Genomic DNA, 24,209 nt, shown 5'->3' with positions numbered 1-24,209 from the left:
TCATGTGTGGTTCTATAGCTGCTTCAGGAAATAGGAATCCTATTTGAAATGTCGTGTGATGATGATTAAAAAGTTTAACTTTGAATAGGTTGATAATTTTGAGATCTTGAAAGTTGTAAACAATATAGAAGTGGAATCTTGTCAAGTATTTTGATTCTGTCTCAAAATGGAAGAGTGTTGTGCAGGAAATAATGTTTTTAGTAAAGTACATCTTGATTATGATTTTATCCACTGCAACTGAACTACATTATTATGTTTTTTTTTTTTTTTTTGCAATGCTTTTCGGAAGATCATGGATGCTATTTTTAGGAAGGTAGTAGATTTTGGAGTACAGATGTTCAAAAGTATCAGTGACTTTGATGAGAATTTGGAAACTGTGGAAAGAAATTTGAAACAATTATTAGATAAAGCATTCGATGTGAAGACAGAAGTTCAGAGTCGAGAGCAATCTGGAAAGAAGAGGAAAAGAGAAGTCACTTCTTGGTTGGACGAGGTTATAAAGATCGAAGTAAACTTACGTGCTTTAAAAGAAGAAGTGACAAGAGGGACGAAAAATGCAGGTGCTTTGGAGAAGATGAATGGAAGGGTTGGAGAACTTCTTGAGCAAAGTAAACATTTTGGAATGCTCGTACAGGACATGTATGAGCACGATGAGTGTCTACTGCTGGCGTCGCAAGTTCACGAGGAAACATAAAAACAAAATTTAGAAGTGATTTGGACGTGGTTACAGGATGATAATGTCTCAAGCATCGGTATATATGGTATGGGAGGTGTGGGCAAGACAACTTTGGCAAAGCATATACATAATCGGCTTGTTAAAGACACTCATTATCAAGTTCATTGGATTACTGTCTCTCAAGGGTTTAGCATCAAAAGATTACAAGATGATCTTGCCAAAATTGTGAATCTCGATCTTTCAAATGAGGAGGATGAACTTAGAAGGGCAGCCAAATTAAGCCGGGCATCCAAAGAAAGGAAGAACATTGTTATCATATTGGATGATGTCTGGGATCGCCTTTGCTTGGAGAAGTTGGGTGACCCTCTTGGCATCGAAGGCTGTAGAATGATTCTAACTACTCGCTCGTATGAAGTCGGCCAAAAGATGGGTTGTCAGAAACTACTCAAAGTGGAGAAACTCAATACTTATGATGCTTTGGGTTGTTCAGGAAGAGTCTAGGATGCGAGACTGTGCTTATTCCAGATATCGAGCCAATTTCTAAATCCATGGTAGGAAGGTGCAAGGGCTTGCCACTCGAGCTCATCACTTTGGCAGGAAGCATGAGAGGGGTGACTGATATAAGGGAGTGGAAAAATGCTTTGAAAGAATTCCCTGATGACATGGAAAGTGATGTCTTCAAGGTACTGCAGTATAGTTATGATCGGTTGAAAAATACAAATTTGCAAGAGTGCTTCTTGTACTGTGCTTTGTATCTTGAGGACTTTGTAATTGATAGATATGAACCAATTGGTAGATTTATCATGGAGGGACTGGTGAAGGGAAAAGTAGGCAAGAAGAGATTAACCAGGGTCATACCATATTGAATAAACTAGTATGCATGATTTACTAAGGGAAATGGCATTGCGGATCACAAATGTTAAACCAAGGTACATGGTGAGGGCTGGAATAAGATCATAAGTGCCGGAGGAGCAAGATTGGGCATTCGATTTGGATAAAGTCTTTTTTCTTAAAAGAATACCTGAAGACATGGCACCCAATTGCCCACATTGTCAACCTTGCTTTTTAATTGGTGTTATTTAAGAAGGATCCCCGAATGTTTCTTTTAGCATATGAACAACCTCCAAGTACTCGACTTAAGTAATAACTAAGAGCTTATGGATTTGCCAAGTTGCATATCTATCTTGGGAAGTCTTAGAGCACTCTTGCTTGGAGGATGTAAACAACTCAGATCTATACCACCATAGGGAAAGCTAAAAAATCAGAGAGTGTTAGATCTATCTGGCACTGGTCTTAAGGAAGCACCTCAAGGAATGGGAAACTTGGTCAAGCTTAAATTTCTAGATATGGGTGGAATATTAGATCTTGATGAAACTTTCCTAAAGGAGATATTACATAAACTTTCCCAGCTTCAATACCTCAATCTTCCTTTATGTATTAATGGACGAGGTGAGGCTTGGCCAGCTTGGAACAGCTCGAAGATTCCAAAGGCCGATTCCGCGATTTGCATAACTTCTACAAGTTCATGAGAAATCGCCGTAACTATGAGAAAGATTGGTGGTATGACGTGTAGCCAACTTCTTCCTTTTTTGATCGCATTTTCTGTGTAAATCATAGAATCAAAAATAGAACAGTGGTTGTAAAAGATGGAACTTAATATGATGATAGAATGAACAAAGTAAAGGGTTGAGACTTACCTTTCAAGAATATTTTAGCCCTAGCCTTAGAAAATCGCCACAAGTGTTCTTGGGAACTGTTTTGGAGTTACGTGGGGAATGAGTTAGGCAATAAGAATATAAAATGTTGATTCTGCCTCCCGTCGACCACTGCAGCGGTCGACTTCTCGCTGCAGCGGTTTCGCTATATCGGGAAATGTCCCACTATGGCGGACCTTATTAACCTTTCTCGCTCCCTCGGCGGTGACCCTCTACCCGCTACGGCGCCACAACCGCTACAGCGGTCCATTTTGACTAGTAGCTCGAGTTTTTCCATGAGTTTTTCACCCAAAATTCCCAACACCAATCTGAGGCCCTACAGACGCAAACCAAACATGTACATATACATAAAAACACGCTACAGACTAACCCGTGGCCTCGGAATTCCCAACGGAGGTCTAGTTTACTAAGTCAACCCCATTACGACCTAGCGGGTCATTAAAATGGAATTTAGCAAACATCTTTTGTGTCATTCATTTATACACTTAAGTTTATTTCAGCACTTTTGAACTTAAGTTTGCAATTTAGGAGAAGGAAAAGATACACAAGTAACCTTATAAACTCTAGATATATCCTATGATGGAGTAAAGAAACTCAAATAGTATTTAGCCTTTTCACAGAACCTTAAACAAAAAGAAACACTTGAAGGGGGGCCTCCACAATCTTAAGAAGTCACAAAGAGGAACCCCAGCAACTAAAGTATGCCAAGATAAGGCTGAGTGAGACACTCAAAGCCTCTTCTCAAGCCCTCTAGTTCTAGGACATCACTCAATGATATTCTAAGATGAGCGGCATCCCTCATACAGGTAAGCAAAACAATTGCACTTATTGTTTCTATCCCCTTGAACTCAGAACCACATTTTTTTTTTATTATTCTATTGATAGTTCAAGAATATAAAGGATTACAACATTTCTCCAAGTTTTCCAGGACACAGAGTTAAGCCATAAAGAATCATACATTTTCTACTAAAACTCCATAGTCTTATACATGGCACCAAACCAACACACAGTCTTCATACAAACCCATACATGGCACTTTCCGCCTAATATCCCTTCAATATTTATGAACTAAATAGCTCTCCAATCGGAGTATAAAAGAGTAAACCGTAACCTATCTCGAAAGATGAGTGGGTGGCATGAACACTCAAACCTGAGCTTTCTGTTACACCTCGAAATTTTTTCGCGTCGTTTGCATTGTAAGTAAACTAAAGTAAGCTCGGAGAGGTCATGGAACGCTTATAAGGTTAATGAATACTCTTAAAAAGTGTCAAGAAAGTGCCTAAAAGTTCGAGACCAAGCAAATTGAAGAAAATAAATTTGTCGAAAAATTTGGAAAACAAAAGTTGGCAGAATTTTGGGCAGATTTTTAGTCAACTTTGGAGGGGTATATCTCCTAGTATATTAGGAGTTTTAAGGTGTTTCAAAATCCTAAAATTAAGTTCCTCGAGTCTAGTTTCCAACACAACAAACTGCTCGTCGATACAACATCGGAGTAGAGAATTATGGAAATTACAAGATAGGCTGATAGAGCAGAAACGAGCGCAACAGTAATCGAGCTGCTACAGTAGCCGCGCTGCTACAGTACTGACTCTCTAGAATAATCCCCCAACTTCCGTCCATAGAATTTTAGTGCAAATTAATTGAAATCTCCAGATTTAGGTCCGAACAACGTATAGTTGTGATTATAAAATCGTATAGCGACGAGTTTTGGCTCAAGTTCAAGGGGGAAATGAAGATATCACAATATTAACGGGAGTAAGGTATGAATCTCTTATTATTAATGCTAGTTTCGGTTTATTTACGGATATAAAGTTGTTAAATAGTCGTACAACGAGTAGGTTAGTTGTGGAACTTAGAAAACATTATGTGGGATGTTTATGGAATATGATGGTGTTGGAAATGATGTTGTTGATGTTGGTATTGTTGTTGTTGTTGTTGGTTGTTGAATTATGATTTCAGGCTAGACATATAAACAGGGGAGATGCTACCCGAATTTCGGCAGATTTTAAGGAGATTAAATTTGAAGGCTTAGGATAAGTATATAACAATGGACCTAACCATAGTATGAATGGTCTTATATGTATATTGCGAGACCGGAAATAGGTGGGAAAGCCGAGACGTGAATTTTCAGGTATGTTAAGGCTAGTCCTTTTCTTTCAAAAGGCATGATTCATATGCAATGATTCCATACATATTTTTCATAACCTTCTTACTTCCAAAAGTTAGAAGTTCATGATTCTTAAAAGCTTCATATGATACTAAAGATGTGATATTTTCTATGATGAACATGATGATGATGATTTTAATTCTACAAATTTCAAAGCTTATAATTTTAATGCTAGTATGCGATTATTTCATGATTTTCTTGATTTTATTCATTCTTGTTGATCTCACCTTATAATAATTGTTCCTTCGAGGTGAGATATAGCGATGATGATTGTTCCATAATATAAATCGGAGGTTACCGGCCTTACGTCACTCCGATAACATTTGTATCTTTTATTTGGGCTCTCATGCATGCTACTTATATTATATATATAGGTGAGGCGTTATATACGCATAACCACTTGATCAGTTGGTATATTATGATATCGTCCCGGACGCGGGATATATGGATAAATGGATTGGGGCATTCGTTCCGCGGCAATATATTTATATATATAAAGATAATATGATACATGGATCGGGCTGCACGTTCCGCAGCACTATTATTTATATACATATATGAGAAATGTTTTCTCTTGAAAGCTTAGCATACATGGTTTTCGCCTTACGAGGCAATTAGATGTACATGTTATCTTTATCTCCTGTTACGTTCTATATTTCTTATTATGCTGTTATTCATGCCTTACATACTCAGTACATTGTTCATACTGACGTCCTTTCTTGTGGACGCTGCGTTCATGCCCGCAAGTAGACAAGTAGACGGATCTGATCCTTAGGAGCTCCATCAGCGGAATCTCAGAAGTGCTCCAGTTGTTCGGAGTCGCAGTTATTGGTACTGCTCTTTTGTATACATATACTTGGGTACGGCAGAGTCCTGCCCCATCTTATGGATTCGTGTAACCTATTTAGAGGTTCGTAGACAGATGTCTGTAGTTAAATGTTCCCGAACTTTATCAGTTCTTATTCTTGTATAATATTTTGGTGAGTCTTGTTGACATATGCTTATGAGCATTGTTGTTTATGACCGTATTAAGTAAGATATTCACAAGCTGTCTATGTGGCCCACTTAGTAATGATAATGGAATGTAAGATCAGAGGTGTTTGGTAGGCTAGTATTGGGTACCCGTCATGGCTCTCTAGTTGGGTCGTGACAAAAGTGGTACCAGAGCAGTTTCGTCCTAGGGAGTGTCTACGAGCCGTGTCCAGTAAAGTCTTTTTATGGGTGTGAAGCGTGCCATACTTATAAACAGGGGGCTACAGGGCATTTAGGAATGATTGACTCTTTCTTCTGATCTTAGATCGTGCGATAGAACCATGTTATTAGGTTTCCCCTTTTCCTAATCGTGTGTTATGATTTCAGTAATGCCTATGAAGAGGAAGGATATAGCGGCTCAGAAGGTCAAGACAGTAGCCGGAAGAAGGACTAAACGGGAGCCACTGGCAGAGATAAAAGAGGGTGAGTCCCATAATGAGGTTCCATCTCTGACCTATCATACTCCTCCCTTACTAGAGGAGCATGAAGGGGCCTCAGCTCCAGCTCTAGTATCCCCAGTTCCTCCCCCAGGTGCCTCAGGCCAGCAGATGACTGAGGCTATTCAGTTGCTGACCCAGTTGGTTGCCGCTCAGGAACAGCGGCAGGGCGCGAGCCAGGGTGATAATGCGGTCAGCGCAAGAGTCCGTGATTTTATTAGTCTGAATCCTCCAGAATTCTACGGGTCAAAGTCGGACAAGGACCCACAGGGTTTTATAGATGAGATGCTGAGGACGTTGAGACTAATGCATGCTTCCGATACTGAGTCAGTGGAATTGGCTTCCTATAGATTGCAGGATGTGACTGTTCACTGATATAACACCTGGATGTTTTTGAGAGGGGCAAACGCACCTCCCCCAGTATGGCAGGAGTTCGTGGAAGCTTTCCTCCTACATTACTTGCCACCGGAGGTTCGACGGGGCCGAGCTAATAAGTTCTTGAATATCAGGCAAGGGAATATGAGCGCTCGGGAATATAGTCTCTGCTTTAACTCTTTGGCTAGGTATGCCCTAGCCCTGGTAGCCGATATAGGCGACTGTGTACACCGATTTGTGAGTGGTTTGGGGCCACATTTGATTAAGGAGTGCTTGACAGCCTCGCTCCAGGACGGGATGGATATTGCTCGTATTCAGGCCCATGCCCAGAATTTGGAGGAACAGCAGTAGCCGCAGAGGGGCGAGCGTGATTCTGATTGAAGAAACAGTAAGAGGGCCAGATCTTCCGGTGCTGCTAGCGAGTTCAGAAGGGGGATGGGGCGACAGTATTCTAGGTATTCAGGCCAATCAGTGGCCAGTGCACCTTCTCGATTTGCGGGAAAGAGAATTGATCGTCCTATTTATTCTGGACCGGGTGAGAGCTCTAGAGTTTTGGGTTTCCAGTATAGGGATGATTCAGGACAGGTGAGACTACCTTCACCCCGGTGTGCTCAGTATGGTAGGCCATACTCTGGACAGTGCCGCTTAGGTTCAGGTGCTTGTTACGCCTGCAGTCGGGTTGGTCATATGATGCGCGATTGCCCATTGAGGAATGGCAGAGATAAGGCTCAGCCACAGGATTAGCGGTTGGTTCTTCATCGTCCGCACGCCCCGGTGGGGTAAGGTTTGCAGGTGCCCGCAGGTCGTGGTAAAGGAAAAGGAGGAGCACCCAGTTCAAGTGCTCTTCAAAACCTTATCTATACACTAGCTAGACGACAGGATCTTGAGTTGCCTCCCGATGTTGTCACATATATATCATCAATATTCTCTCGTGATGTATATGCGTTGATTGACCCGAGTTCTACATTGTTATATGCTACTTCTCATATTGCTGGTGGGACCGGGGCAAAACTTGAGTTGATTAAACCTTTCAAAGTGTTTCGTTAATGAGACGTCAGAATGATTAGACGAGAGTTGTAACTTATTCTTGAAGTAAGAAGTGGAAGGGATAAATATATATTTAGGCATGACCCTTGAGTATAAATAAGCTAATAAGTTATGAGTACGAAGGGGTAGAAGAGGTAAGAGAACGATGTGCGTGCTAAAAAAAAAGCTAGACATCGATAAGAGTCTTTCTATCATATAAAGTATATTAGCAAGGATGTTGTACCGAGGTACGAGTATAAGGATATATGGATATAAGACAAAGTTAGGACTAAGGTACAGAAAGATTCTTTTTTAGAAGTCCTCTTGTCATGAGATTAATGAGTTAGTAATATAAGGTTGAATACCTAATGAAGGGTGTGAATGATGTTTTGAAGCGAGTGGTTATGTAATGGTAGGCGAATGAGTTGGAGGTCGCGAATTGATATAAGATGTACCCTCCATTAAGAGGATGAATTCGTAGTTTAAAACTAGGTTTGTCTAAAGATCGAGTGTTTATGTGGCAAAGAGAAGGAGAAACATTAACAATCAGGGCAGATTTTGAGAATAAAATTGGCGCTAGACACCATCACGGTGATGAGATAGGGAGTGAATGATAGGAGAAAGGTGATCTTGGAAAAACAGTAAGGAAACTATGAATATTCTTTTGATAAAAGCTTAGGCCCATCCAGGATTATTACGTCTACGAGAATATCTGACTGGTTACAAATATGTGCCACCGACCAGGTAAATTTAGACGGCGAATAGTCATGACTAAGATTGGTTATGGATTCGCTGAGAGCGTGCACTTACAAGAAAAAGGAGAGCTAATGGGATGTTAAATATAGAATAATAGGTTAACACCCTAATGAGGGAAAGATGAGACAAGCAAGTATTGGACCAGAAGTAGGCCTTGTTGAAAGATGGAAATATGGCAATAAAGGAATTGGAAAACCCCTCAAAGGGATACTACACTAGCAGGTCGATAAAATGAAATGACGATTTGATGATAACCATACCCAGTCAGTCATGTGCATGACTAAATAAAGATTGAAAAGGAGTATACTAAGGAAGAAGAAATTACCCAGAAATTCAAGATAAAAGTGTAATAGGAAGTTCAGAAATGAAGAAGCAGAGAAGAATTGAGTATGATGGTATTCAAAGTAGATAGTAGACTAAGATAAAAGTTGAGTGGAATAGCCACTAAGGATAAGAGGAAGGATAATAGACTAACAATTCTGGTCAAGAGACAAAACATCGATAATAGGGGATAAGTGTCTTGATAAGGAGTACAGGAATTCGATCACAAAGAAAATAGGATGAATATACGAGGGATATGTAAAAATATGAACAAGTTATGTTATTGAGGGGAAGATAAGAAGGGGACAAAGATTGATAAGATATTGGAATAACTATGATGCCTGACTATGGTACAACCACCTAATAAAGGGAAACTATAACACAGTATGAGCTGGCAAATGAAAGAGTGGGTCGTGGAAAATGGATGTGATAGTACATCGATTACGATAGTATTGAAAGAAGAAGATCATTGAAGAAGGGATTCGAGATATTCTGGATGTAAGTATAAGAATTACCGATTGCCCAGACCGAGCATAATAGAAAAGCGAGGGTCAAGTAAAGCAGATGGTGAAAGGAAATTTTGGGGTTATTTTAACTGGAAAAAAAATAGAATACTGTGAGGATCGATTCAGTCGCTATAGCAAAGCAAAGAATACTATATTACTAGTTTCGAAGGTTGTCATAAGAGAAGATGGATAAGTTAAACTCCAAAAGGATAAAGGCATGGAATATCTGTAAAGCGTGAAGAGGATACATAAAAGTCTAAGGAATAAAAGTTTCGACCATATGAAAATGGATAAAAGTATGTGGTGAGTACTAGGTACACGAACATATAAAAGTATAAACAATAGAGGTCAAAAAGACAGTAAAGATGATAAAGTATGAAGGACTAGTGGACAAACAGGTGATAAGAAAAAGGGATGACAGTCAATATAAGTATAACTTCTAGCCAAAGGAAGAAGAAGAATAATATCCAAGAATCGATCGAGCAAGAAATTCAACAAACTCGAGAGTACACCCATTGGTGGTAACTCATGGTAATCAAGAGATACCAAAGGAATTGTAAAGCTATGAATATAGAGTCCATAGGTACGCAAGGATTATGAGCTAGTAGTTGCACGAGGAAGAACTGCATATGTATTAAGAAGAAACCATGTTATTGCTTATATAAAGAAACCAAGGAAGGAAAGATTAGACATCCAAAATTGAGGCGCTCCCTAGCGTAAAGGATCATCGAATACTAATGTAGTAAAACTAGGAATGTCGGAGATTCAGTGTGAGAAAGCCCGAAAAAGGTAAGGAAAATACCAGCTAGTTGGACAACTCGGTCGGTGCCATTACAACCGAACGGTATGCAGGCAAGAAATGATGTAACATTTCCCCAGAAGAGCTCCAGACAGAGACACTAGCACCCTCAGGTATGTAAAGCTTCTTTGAAGAATTTCTTGGTCATGTGTGTCCAGTATGGATATTGATGTTGTAGCCCGGTGAGGCAATTGTATATTTTGGGTTGTTGTGACAGGACGGTAGTGGTACAATTATAGGGGAAACTTTAGCGAAATTTTCGTAGAAATCCCTAAGAGCTTAACATTCGAGGACAAATGTTCCTAAGGGGGGAGGAATATTACACCTCGAAAAAATTTCACGTCGTTTGCTTTGTAAGTAACCTAAAGTAAGCTCGGAGAGGTCATGGAACCCTTATAAGGTTAATGATACTCTTAACAAGTGTCAAGCAAGTGCCTAAAGGTTCTGGGACCAAGCAAATCGAACAAATTAAATTTGGAAAAAAATTTGGAAAAAAAAGTTGGCAGAATTTTGGGCAGATTTTTAGTCAACTTTGGAGGGGTATATCTCCGAGTATATTAGGAGTTTTAAGGTGTTTAAAAAGCCTAAAATTAAGTTGGTCGAGTCTAGTTTCCAACGCAATAAACCGCTCGTCGATACGACATCGGAGTAGAGAATTATGGACGTTACAAGATAGCTTGACAGAGCAGAAACGCGCACTACAGTAACCGAGCTGCTACAGTAGCCGCGCTGCTACAATAACTGCTACAGTACCAACCCGACTCTAGAACCTTATAAGAGGGGTTTTACCCCTCATTTTTCATCCAAAACACCTCTCAAAATATCCCAAACTCTCTAGAATAATCCCCCAACTTCCGTCCATAGAAATTTAGCGCAAATTAAGTGAAATCTCCGGATTTAGGTCCGAACAGCGTATAGTTGTGATTATAAAATCGTATAGCGACGAGTTTTGGCTCAAGTTCAAGGGGGAAAATGAAGATATCGCAATATCAACGGGAGTAAGGTATGAATCTCTTCTTATTAATGCTGGTTTCGGTTTATTTATGGATATAAAGTTGTTAAATAGTTGTATAACGAGTTGGTTAGTTGTGGAACTTGGAAAACATTATGTGGGATGTTTATGGAACATGATGGTGTTGGAAATGATGTTGTTGATGTTGGTATTGTTGTTGTTGTTGTTGTTGGTTGTTGAATTATGATTTCGGGCTAGGCATATAAACAGGGGAGATGCCGCCCGAATTTTGGCAGATTTTAAGGAGATTAAATTTGAATGCTTAGGATAAGTATATAACAATGGGCCTAACCATAGTATGAATGGTCTTATATGTAGATTGCGAGATCAGAAATAGGTGGGAAAGCCGAGACGTGAATTTTCAGGTATGTTAAGGCTAGTCCCTTTCTTTCAAAAGACATGATTCCTATGCTATGATTCCATACAAATTTTTCATAACCTTCTTACTTCCAAAAGTTAGAAGTTCATGATTCTTAAAAGCTTCTTATGATACTAAGGGTGTGTTCGGTATGGAGGAAAACATTTTTCAGAAAATGTTTTTCAATTTTCTCATGTTCGTTTGGTTAAAAATTTTGGAAAACATTTTCCTCAAAATTGGGGAAAATGACTTCCCTAATAAAAGTAGGGAAAACAAGTTCACAAGTTCATTCCACCAACCACCAAACCCAGCCACTCCCAACCCCCCACCCACCACCCCCGCCCAAAAATAATTTTTTTTGGAAAAAGAGTTTTGACATTATTTTTGGTTTTTTGCACCCCCCACACCCCACAAAAAGTTTTTTTTTTTTTTGAAAAAAAAAGTTTTGAATTTTGTTTTGCACCCCCACCCCACCCCGCACCCTACCCTTCCCCCACTCCTGCACCTCTACCTCCCCCCCGCAAAAAAAAAATAATATTTTTGAAAAAAAAGTTTTGACATTTCTTTTTGTTTTTTGCACCCCCACCCCGCCCCGCACCCTACCCACCCCACCCCACCCCGCACCCTACCCCCATCCACCCCAAACCCTGCAACCCCCCAACCCACAAAAAAATTATTTTTTTTTGAAAAAAAAGTTTTGAATTTTTTTCCACCCCCACCCTACCCCTCCCCCACTCCCTCACCCCTCCACCCCTCCCCAGCAAAAACAATTAATATTTTTGAAAAACATTTGACATTTTATTTTTAATTTTTGCACCCCCACCCCACCTCGCACCGCACCCCTACCCCCCCCCCCCCCCCCAAAAAAAATATTCTTTTTGAAAAACAAAAGTTTTGACATTTGTTTTGGTTTTTTGCACCCCACCCCACCCCCTCCAAAAAAAGGTTGACAATTATTAAATTGAATGTTTGCGTGGTTAAAAATTAAAACTTTTGGAGGGGGTGATGGGGTATTGGGGGGATGGGGGTGGGTGGTGAAAAACAATAAAAAACTTCAAAAAAATGTTGGGGTTGGGGGGGGGTGTGGGTGTGGTATGGGTTCCACGCAAGGGGGAAGGGGGTGATGGGGGATGTGGTCGTGTAGAAAATTCAGAAAAAAATTAAAAACTTCAAAAAAAATATTGTGGAGGGGGGTGGGTGGATGGGGGGGGGGAGGGGTAGGGTGCGGCTGGAGGGGTGGTGTATGGGTTACGGGTGTGGTTGGGGGTGGAGGTGCAAAAAAAAACAAAACAAATTGAGGGGAGTGGGGGCGTAGGGGTGGGTGGGAGTTGAGTGTGGGGGTGGGGGTATGGGGTTGGGTTGGAGTTGGTGAGGGTTGGGGGTAGGGGTGCAGAAAACAAAACAAAAAAATCAAAAGAATTTTTTTTTAGGGGGGAGGGGGCATAGGTGGGTGGGTGAGAGTGAGGTGTGAGTGGGGGTATGGGGTTGGGTTGGAGTTGGTGAGGCTTGGATGAGTATTTTATGGAAAACGTTTTCTATCAACCAAACGAACATGAGAAAATAAGTAAGAAATTCACTTATTTTCCACTAGCCAAACGAACATGAGAAAATAAGCTTATTTTCTAGGAAAACATTTTCCTCCATACCGAACACACCCTAAAGACGAGATATTTTCTATGATGAACATGATGATGATGATGATTTTAATTCTAGAAATTGCAAAGCTTATAATTTTAATGCTATTATGAGATTATTGAGCTTATTTCATGATTTTCTTGATTTTATTCATTGTTGTTGATCTCACCTTATAATAATTGTTCCTTCAAGGTGAGATATAGCAAGGATGATTGTTCCATAATATAAATCGGAGGTTACCGACCTTACGTCACTTTGATAATGTTGTAACTTTTATTTGGGCTCTCATGCATGCTACTTATATATATATATATATATATATATATATATATATATATGGGGTATGGGGAAAGGTGAGGTGTTATATACGCATAATCACCTGATCAGTTGGTATATTATGATATCGTCCCGGACGCAGGATGCCCGGACGCGGGATATATGGATAAATGGATCGGGCCGTTTGTTCCGCGGCAATATATTTGCATATATAATGATGATATGATATATGAATCGGGCTGCACGTTCCGCAGCAATATAACATATTTATGGATTGGGCTGCACGTTCCGCAGCACTATTATTTATATAGATATATGAGAAATGTTTTCTCTTGAAGGCTAAGCATGCATGGTTTTCGCCTTACGAGGAAATCGGATGTACAGGTTATCTTTATCTCCTGTTATGTTCTATATTTCTTATTATATTGTTATTCATGCCTTACATACTCAGTACATTGTTCGTACTGACATCCTTTCTTGTGGACGCTGCGTTCATGCCCGCAGGTAGACAAGTAGACGGATCTGATCCTTAGGAGATCCATCAGTGGAATCTCATAAGCGCTCCAGTTGTTCGGAGCCGCAGTTATTGGTACTGCTTTTTGTAGACATATACTTGGGTACGGCAGAGTCCTGCCCCATCTTATGGATTCATGTAACCTATTTAGAGGCTCGTAGACAGACGTATGTAGTTAAATGTTCCCTAACTTTATCAGTTCTTATTTGTGTATAATATTTTGGTAAGTCTTGTTGACATATGCTTATGAGCATTGCTGTTTATGACCGTACTAAATATGATATTCACAAGCTGTCTATGTGGCCCACTTAGTAATGAGAATGGAATGTAAGATCAGAGGTGCTCGGTAGGCTAGTACTGGGTACCCGTCATGGCTCTCTAGTTGGGTCGTGACACTTCCCCCTTCTGAAGCGCTTCCGAACGAGCAAAGTCTACCAAATACAAATTTTACATTAACACACGATTCTAAGGATACCCATATTTCCTGTCACGACCTAACTCGTGGGATCGAGCGAGCACCCATACTAACCCCCCTGGTGGGGGAACCCTTCCCTTATTCAACGTCTAATTCAAACATAAGAAAGTAAGTAAAAGGATAAAGTAGTATCAAATCATAGATAACTAAACATGTGGAATACTAATACAAATTCTTGGAATTTGGTCTGAATAGTACAAGAGCTACTAATACATAAGTCTGGAAATACAAGTCTGAAATACTGAAACTGTCTCAGAATAGGAAATAAGACAGGACAAGTAATATAGAGGAGTCTCCAGGCAGCGGGATCCATTAAAATCTCACCCTGGACTCTCTACAAGCTGAGCCTCAGTATCACTCAGGAGGTGCGGAGGAGGAACTGCTACAAACTCTGCACTCAGAAAAAGAGTACAACAAGGTTGTATCAGAACAAACACCATTTACCGGTAGGTATCGTCGACAACAATTAGATCACATATATTAGAAAGAGATTGAAAGGTAGGCATGCGAGTAGTCAAGTCCAAATCACAACACAATTGAAGATCAGAACAACATACGTGATATAAATGCCAAGCAGAATCAATGATATAGATGAATGAAGTAAATGAGTGCACATGCAATGCAAGGATGCGCTGGCCAACTGTCTCTGTACACACATGCTATGGATAGATATCCTTCACGTGCCAATAGTCATGACCTATGGGGGACCCGCGAAGTCCATGTACCAGTCACTCAGCACACAGTCCAGAGATGACTTCCACAACACTAGCCACTCCGCACACAGCCCAGAGATGGCTTCCATATCAAACCTGTCCACAATCTCAAATGTTCTTTTCTCACTTATCATCACTAGTACCAATCACAGTCCGTATCAATGAATCATGTAAATGTGTATGAATGCTATGCATGATGTCAATATCAAGTGTAAATCACAATCAAATCTCATTCGTACCTCTACATGAGCACACATCACAATACCAATCCTAAATCAATGTTCTTTCATTTATTGATGATAAGTAACAAGATAAGTGAGAGGTGGATGAATCACAAACACAACATAGAAAATAGGCAACAAGCCCAACACCTCACATGTGGCAATAAGCCAAATCACGATAAACAAGGTGACAACCCCACAAAGTCCAACAACAATACCAACCTAAGAATATCCATCCCAACTTCATACCCAAAGGCTTACATGCTTTTTTCCGTCAATCACTAACTTCTACATATGTTTCGCTAATTGAAGTCTAACCGAAAGGTAAGCCGTAACCTACCTCGATGTCGAGATAGTGCCACAAATCATCAAATGTGAGCCTTGCCCTTCCGAAGAGCCTCTAAATACTCAAAGTCTAGTCATGATCAAAATCTCAGTTAGAAACAGGGATTATCGGTACCCATATTGCGATACAGTTGTTCGAATCGAAAATCAACTATAGAAAAGAGGGAAATCAGACCCACAAGGGTAAAACGGGGATTACAAGAGTGGAATAGGTAACCCAACGTTCTAAGAGTTCAATTCTACTCTCCAATTGCTACTTAAGCTTAATTATTGATCAATTTCATCATTCAAAAGGAAACCCCCAGTTTAGGCATGAACCCTAGTTTTCCCATAATCAAATCATTAACCCAAATTAGAAATTCAAGCTTATTACTACTAATTCATGAAATTTCATGCTTATATTAGCTAAATCCATCAATTAAACTCACATTCATAGCCCAAGATTCAAATATTAAACTTAAGGATAAGACTCATCTTCTCCAACTAGCTTTTCTAGATTCCAGCATAGATTTGTAGCTTAGGAATGTAAATAAACAAGAACAAGGTGAAGGAGACTTACCCCAAGATGAATCAACTCTGAATACATTTCAAATTGCCCTTGAGTCAGGTGGAGAATTAATTTTGGGAATGGCAAAAGAATGGTTCGAATTAACACATTTAATGATTCTGGTTTAGCGATTTGCACTCCAGCGGAAGAGTTCCGCGGACTAGCCTTGGCGGAGAACCATCGTTGAGGCAGGTGTCAGTAAAATGGCAGACATTCGCGCCTACGGACCAAGCCTCATTGAGGCGGATCCGCTGGGGTGAGACACCAGAACCAGCAGAATTCTGGTTTTTCACCAAGTTTCACCCCAAATCCCGACATCCACCGGAGACCTCCCAGATTTAAAACAGATATACACGCATACGTAAAAACATGCTACGAACTCACTCGTAGCCTCAGAATTCCCAACGGAGGTCTATTTGACTGGGTCAACCCCTAACAGCCAAAAGCCAACTTTCCAACCATTAGTACAAAACGCTCCCAAATGCCCCGAGAACCGAACGGAATACACCCACCAAGTCACAATCGACCTTCCGGACCTCACGAAATTGATGAATTTTTGAAAAAGGTCTGTTTACCCAAAAGTCAATTATGTCGGCCATCCCCGCAGGTCAAAATCATACTAACAGGGCTAGGGGAAGGGTCAACGGGGCTAAATAGTCAAAAGTGCAATAATGGCCAAACGGGTCATTACATCGCCATTCTTCCACTCGAAACCCAAAAATAGACCCAAAATAGCCAAACCCCAACCACAAGGGTAAAATTGGAAATTTAACTTAAATTCATCTTATCCATAATCTAATTAGGCAAAATCCTAAATATCAAATTCTAATCACAAATGACCTTCAATTTCATTGATTTCCCTTATACCTAATTTATGGAAAAATCCTTATTCTATAATCCTAAACCATGAATGGAATTAGTAAATAATGGTTGGAAACATGATTAATTACTTAGAAGATGGTTAGAAACTTACCCCAAAGAAGAATATTGAACTTAGCACTTGATCGCACCCAAAATTGAGCTCTAGAACTTGAGTTATGTGAAAATGGGGTTTAATCTTGAAGTTTAGGGAAGAAAACCCACCTGAATCGCAATCGCGAGACCACTTACACGACCGAGACTCACCAACCCAGACCATGCTTCATCTCGAGACCGTGAAGCGACGCCACGCGATTTCCTGTCCCACTAAGGCTCACGATCGTGGCCCCTTCCTCACGAATGCAAAGAAGGAAACTAGCAACTGAACACCATATTTTTCTAGTGTTCTCCGAAATTGGTTTTGACACCCGAAATTCACCTGGAACCCCCTCCCCCCCCCCCCCCCCCCCACACACACAAACCAAATATGTATTTCAGTCATAAAACACGTTACGAACTCACTCGCGCACTTGAAATTCCCAAAAGAGTTTTTCTTGACCCAGGGCTGACCAAGGTCAACACCAAAACCATGAATTCTCATAATCCCAACTGTCATACCCCATTTTAACCGGGTTAAAGTAGAAGTACGACATATGGGTGATTCCTGTTTTTGTTTATGTTAAGGAGTCGCCACCTAATTATTTATGGTGAATTAGGACACCTAAAGTTTATTAAAGTTATTTTAAAGTTAACTCTGTTTTAAAAGTCTGCAAAACTTAAGATTCTAGGTAAGGGTTCAATTAGTCTAAAGGGAAGGTATTATGCATCCTTTAAGACCCATTAACAATGGTTAACTGACCGGACTAAGATTTAATTAGGCTAAATGTAAATGTAACATTATAGAAAGAAAAATGATTTCTTTTTTTTTTGTGAATATTGATAAAGTTGTTTAAAGTAAAACTGGTAATTGCATAAAAGAGTTTAGTTAAAATAAACTAAACAGAAACAAGATGTGTAATGTTTATATGTATTTGGAGAAAATGACTAACAAATTTAAAAGAGTTATTTAATAAAGTTTTATACAAATACTATTAATTCAAATATATATATTTCAAGTGTTAGAAAGAAACTAAAGTGGAAGAGTTATCCGTTGAAACTAGTTTGCCTTTCATTTCTTAAAATGAGATAACGTTAGTGTAGAATTTGTGAAGTTTTTAACTTCTAAGATAGTAAGCGTAAATTATGATTCCTTTAGCCAAAACATATAATCATATGATTTTGAAAGCCAACTATTCTAAAAGATAAATATTATAGATACTATAAATAATTTTTGACATAAAAGGGAATGAAACCCGTGAAGCTAATTGTTAGTTTTCTGTTTGAATTAACTACCCATTACTTCTAACACTATCTATGCTAATTCTCCTATGATTCGTCTAAGCTAAATAGAAAATAAGAATAAGATGAAGTGTTAGTCAAAACAATACAAAGTTAAATACCGTAAAGTAAAATAGGAGTGCAAATATATATATATATATATATATATATATATATATATATATATATATATAATGATATGGCGGCTCAGCCCATTTTTTGGGTTGCTGCTGCTGTTAGCTGCCACTGTGATGGGCCTCGGCCAGAACCCCCTTTTTTATTTTTTTCTGGCTGCGGAGGGACTGATATGATGGAGATCATGTTGGGATTTTAGCCCAACGCCGAGTGCGGAAGGAGATGACGGGTCTTTTGGACTCGTATGCGAGATGTCATGCATAAAAATGAAGGAAAAGAAAAGGATTAGTATATAATCGATGAATAAGATTAAACACGTAAAATATACACTCAAAATAAATCAGTAGATTGACCCAAAAAGAGACCGTCATAATCAAATTTAAAGAATGCCACGAAGAAACAGGAGAATGACAATGTATGCCAACACATATTCAAGGCATTATAGTCAGACTACAAATTGCTATTTTAACCACATGCTACGATATTAAACTTAATACTTCAACGGACATTTTTTCTTTCAGTCGCTGCCCAATGTATAGCAGTCAACTGAATGAATACAATAACTTCTGATGATTTCTTCGACCCACAGCCTGCTATTTTAATCTCCTCTACCCTAATGACAAGCATACACAGACTGAACCAGCAGCAACTAATCCTCAAAATGCAGCAGTAAGTATAACAAAAACAGCAGTTTCAGTCCAGAATATGACAACAAAGATTAGAAGTGAGGAAAAACTAAGGGGAATTATAGCAGGCAGATTTAGAGTACATACAACTGTAGTTTACTAATCAATCCAAACATCATGTGATCACAGAATATTCAAACCAGCAGGCAGAGGTAACACCAAACAGGTATAATCATAAATTAAACAAATTAATGACTAGCTTTCCTTCTTTCAACAGATGTCATATCAAGTAATGTCGAACGAAAGATTTTCTCATTATCAAAGGACTTGCATATAACACATAAGCAAAATGACGTTTGTTTCAACCATAGGGGACATTATAAATATAAAGGAACCAGTCCCACCATTTAAATCACTCGCATTCTGTAAACTAACATTCCACATAATGGAAGGAGGACAAGACTCGAGCATGATGATACTCTATCCTAAAATATATCATCTGAAGCAGTACACTCAGTTGGATGAAACTGTTCCCATTTTGTACACATTGGAGATTAAAGGAAAATATGCTCTAAAATGATTGCAGAAGATACATATACATCAAAGATCAAAGTAGGTACATGTGCAGTAAAAAAGAATCATTTCAGCACACTGAACACCATGAAAATTCAAAGTAGCAGCGAATGTAAAAAAGAAGGGTGGCAGCAAACTGAAGTGTACCGAGCAAAATAACACAATAGACAAAACAGTGCATCACATTTAATATTCTTCAATCTAGATGACCACTATTTCTTCATATACATATGTTGGACCCTTTAGCTATTAGGCAGAAAGTGCCAATTCTACTGACCGAGAACCAAATGCGCATATCTAGTTAGATATGTCTTCATGCTATCAAATAACAATTCTGAGTCGCATATAGATTAAATGAATCATCAAGCCTATTAGTTAAGCATCCAAACATTTCTAGTAGTTTCAAACTGAACAAGACACTAATGTTGGCACAATATTCTTTAAATTACTCATCCACGTGGTTAATAATTTCTGAATGGACAGTACCCAGGAAGAAGCAGATTGCTCGATATAGTTCAATAATCAGCAGGTGCAAAAGTTCTCTTAATATTCTAAATTAGAAACAATGGCCCTTTAGTAGGGCTTCAATTAACTAGTTTATAGCCAGAAGAAACTTAATCTCTAGGATCAGTATCTATTTTAGTTTTAAAAGAAAATGGAATTCAATTATGCAACAAGAATGCGTCCACCTTTAAACTAAAATAGCTTTAGACTTGATTTCCCTAGTCCAAAGTTAATATCTCAAATAAAAATCAGAATTCCAACCCTAAAGTAAACAATCCCAACATAGGAGTTAAACAAAGATTTACAGTTTACGATGAAGAAAGCTATTAAATAGTTAAACTAGATATAGAACACAAAGCTCACTCTATAACTGAACAAAGGATAAAACCAGTAGCAACCAATCTAAAGAAAGTAACACAAAGCTAAGTTCATGTAGTAAAATGGATATAGAACGAACTCTGGAAAACATGCAGCAAACAAACAAACTAAACTTGATCAAAGTACATGAAAGGAGACTACTGTCTATTCTAAGTTCGAAATCGCACTCGTACTCTCAATTCTGCAAATCTTACTTTACTCGTTTAACATGTAGGCCTTATGTGTTACTACCTGTTTTAATCATATACGCGATATACCTAAGATATATACACCATGATGTGTATATCAGATGTATATCGAATGCATACCTTCCCCTTTACCTTGATACCCACTGTATATCCTATGTATATTCGGCTTTAAATAGGTTCTAACTCCTGGGAATTCAGTCTAAGCAATCAAACTACAGTATACGTCTTTTAAATTCGTTTTAGCAGTTATCATCCTATCCTAACAGCTCCCAATCATCAAAGAAATAATATGACGACAAAGAAACTACATAACTAGAAAATAGCAGAATCAGCTAAAATTTAACTAAAAGCAGAAACTAAAGACTAGAAGTAATAAATGTATCGAGGTTTACCTGTTTTGTGCGCAATAAATCTAGGATGTCGAAGTCGTGAATCTATGCTCGAACACGAACGAACCGAACCTCACTCAAATATATTCGAAGATTTCTGTCGTGGCCAAAGTCCACCAACACATAAATGAATATTTGATAGTCTTAAAGTTGGAATGATAATCAAGTAAAATCTAAGGATTTCTGGGGAAATTTGAGGAGACCGAAACTTGTGTTTGTGATTATCCGGTCTATTCTTGCTTGTTTTTGTTAGGTTTTTGCTCCCAAAATCCCCTCAAAACACTGAATCATCTTCCCTTAAAACACTCAAATCAGATCCTCTAAATACTCAAAAATCCCCCCTTCGGCTGAATTTCAAGAAAATGTTTTTACACCCAATTGATGAAAACTGTCCGTTTTCTCGGAAATTTGAGGTGATTAAAAGTTATGTTTTGTGGGGAGATTTTTTGTTTCCAGATCTTCCACCTTTTTCGATCTCTCTCCCTTTCAAAATTCAATTCCACCAGATTTATAGGGTTTCGTTTGATTTAAGAAAAGAGAGAGAGGAGCGTATGAGAGAGGCGTGGGGGACAGGTGAGTGTGGAGGTGGCAGAGAACGTGGGGGACAGGGGAGAGTGAAGAGACAGGGAGGATGGCAGAGGCGAAGTGGGGGGGGGGGGGGGGGGGGGGAACGTGAGGAGAGAGGAGTTGAGCGAGAGAGAGAAGGAAGAGAAAGAGGGAGAGAGCAGCGGCTGAAGGTAAAGAAGAGGAAGAGAAAGGGATTAGGGGTTAGGTTTTAGAAATATAAGTGGGCTGGATCGGGTAGGGGGTTATTTGGGCTCAGTTGGTCCAAAAATTTAGGGGTAATGGGCTGGTCAATAATTCGTTTGGGCTGGTCGATTAATTTAAATGTGGGCTGATATAATGTGGGTTGGGTATTAAAATGTGGGTTGTTTATTTGGATAGGGAGGTAATACTGTATTTGTATTTTGGCCATTAATTCGGCTGAAAATCGTTGATCCTTCCTCCTTTATTTATTTATTTTTTGGGCCTCTAATTTAATAATTAGTACAATATATACTATGTGGAGACAATTAATAATTAATATGTAGAGAAATAAAGATTTTACAAAGTGTTGTCTTGTAATTAATTTAAACGATTCCAAACCCAAAAAATGAAACGATGACGAACATTTAAAATTCGTGATAAAGTAATGCTCGTAATGTTGAAAATAAAAGTAGCGAAAATAATGATAGTGAAATAAAATAGAATAGTGAAAATAAAGTATTTAGCTCGTCAGTAAATTTAGAAACCCGAGTAAATAAAAATCAAATAAAAGAGGGACAAAATTGGGTGTCAACACCAACCAATGACCCAAAACACATCTGAACGCCCCGGGACCCAAACCAACTACTCTACTAAGTCAAAAGTCACGTTCCGGACCTAAGGGAACTATCAAAATTCGATTCCGGACACGTTTACCCAAAAGTCAACTATTGATCAAAGTCTTTCCTAAAATCAAACTTAAGAACTAAAAACTAGGATTTCGCTCTTCGACACTAATCTGATTGCCTCGATAACCACGCCACTCATCCCCGTAAGTCAAATATGACAAACTAAAGCTAAAAAAATGGCCGTTTGGGCAAAAGTAGGTAAAATCATCAAAAAAAAAAAAAGGACCTAACGGGTCGTTACAACAGACTACCTATTTTACTTGTGCAAAGACTCAAAGTTTACAAAATCGTATACTACGTGACTTGACATACATGTGCAATACACGTGTATATATATATATATATATATATATATATAATATATATATATATATATTTAAAGATATATGAGCTATAATTCTATTTTTAAATATGTGCCGACTGTTTGAGTTCTAATATGATACAAATCAAATATCAGTAAATTTCTACTAGTTTACGTGAACTCCTAGCTTTCTTCAGTACTAAAGTTGCTTTAGGTGAACTATCACTCTAAAGTGTGCACCGTGACTCTTCCGATATAGAAACCTAGAGATGTCATCCAATTCCTTTAGAATTTTAGTTATCGAAGACTTTGGCAGCTGGAACTCATCGGCAGCGACTCTTACCACTGCAACCTAGGCACTCAGGCCTTGGAGCTGATCTGTCAATCCACCGTTACCATAAACCTCTACTTTGAACCTCCATGATAAACATTCCCGAGGTAAAGTCCGCCTAATCATGATAGAACAAAGAAGCAGCCCGGTGTATTGCAACCTAATAGAAATTTTTGGAGTTGACTCCCGGCATGTTCAATAGTACTCAATATATGAATTTGATGAATTCTTGGAATTTTTATTGGTGATATGATTCATGTCATGTTTTGATGATAATTACTAGATAAACGATCATGAGTCTGTCACAAGCACTATGTACCTCGCCTATGTTGACAGAGTATTGTGTAGGATAAGCTATGCGTTTCTTTTTTCAATATCCGTTTTTAATGTTTGTTTAATTAGGTCATTTTATTCTTCATAGGTGCAGATTGATGAATTGATATATACTTATTTATGAGTTACTTGGATATACCATTTTTTTATGTATGTACTTGATATTTTTAATAGAAGATTAACATCTTGCTTTTGTGATCGACTTAAATTTTTCTAAATAAATAACTAAATATTCTTAAAACGGATTGGTATTATGATAATGTAATTTTATTTAGTAATGACTTTCAAACCTTTTGTATATGTAAAAATGATAATAAATAAATATATGGTCACTTAATCTTTAATATTGAATTATCTTATTCGTAGCGTGTTTTCTATATGGGAAAAAAAGAAGAAAAAATAAACACAGAGAACATTAATTTCAAAAAAGTATTACGTAGATACGATCATATAATATAATAATATTTTTGTAACTCATAAGATAAATGTACATAATTACAAATAATCTTATCTAAATTATTTTTAACTATGATTGAGGTTGACTGGTACTAAGGTGCAACTGCACGTTTGTAGAGACTAGTATATTTAAAAGCACGAATCACTTTATCTAAATGTCGTTTGACTTTTTGTCCCTTTAAAAGCAGATTTCACTGTAGATTTATATATATAATTCACATCATAGGAGGCACTCTGTTTTATTGATAATCATCAAACAGACAAACATAGATAGAGGGGACTGGACCAAAAACAACCTCTGTCAAAAGAGCTGTGTAACAGGGGTACTTCTGCGAACATCCCTCTGCAGTGAAGAAGAAAATACATTGGAGGATTACAATCCATATATTAGCTTTCAAAAAATGTATTCAACAAAAAATTG

At 38.4% G+C, this 24,209-nt stretch overlaps 1 pseudogene; it reads left to right on the top strand.

Moving 5' to 3' along the window:
* The first annotated feature begins 265 nt into the window (after positions 1 to 265).
* On the top strand, positions 266 to 2,249 carry LOC132610383 (probable disease resistance protein At5g43730; annotated as a pseudogene).
* Positions 2,250 to 24,209: the final 21,960 nt, after the last annotated feature.

This window comes from Lycium barbarum, chromosome 1 (assembly GCF_019175385.1).
Source record: "Lycium barbarum isolate Lr01 chromosome 1, ASM1917538v2, whole genome shotgun sequence".
Classification (NCBI taxonomy): Eukaryota; Viridiplantae; Streptophyta; class Magnoliopsida; order Solanales; family Solanaceae; genus Lycium; species Lycium barbarum.
This window is presented reverse-complemented; position numbering and strand designations above follow the sequence as displayed.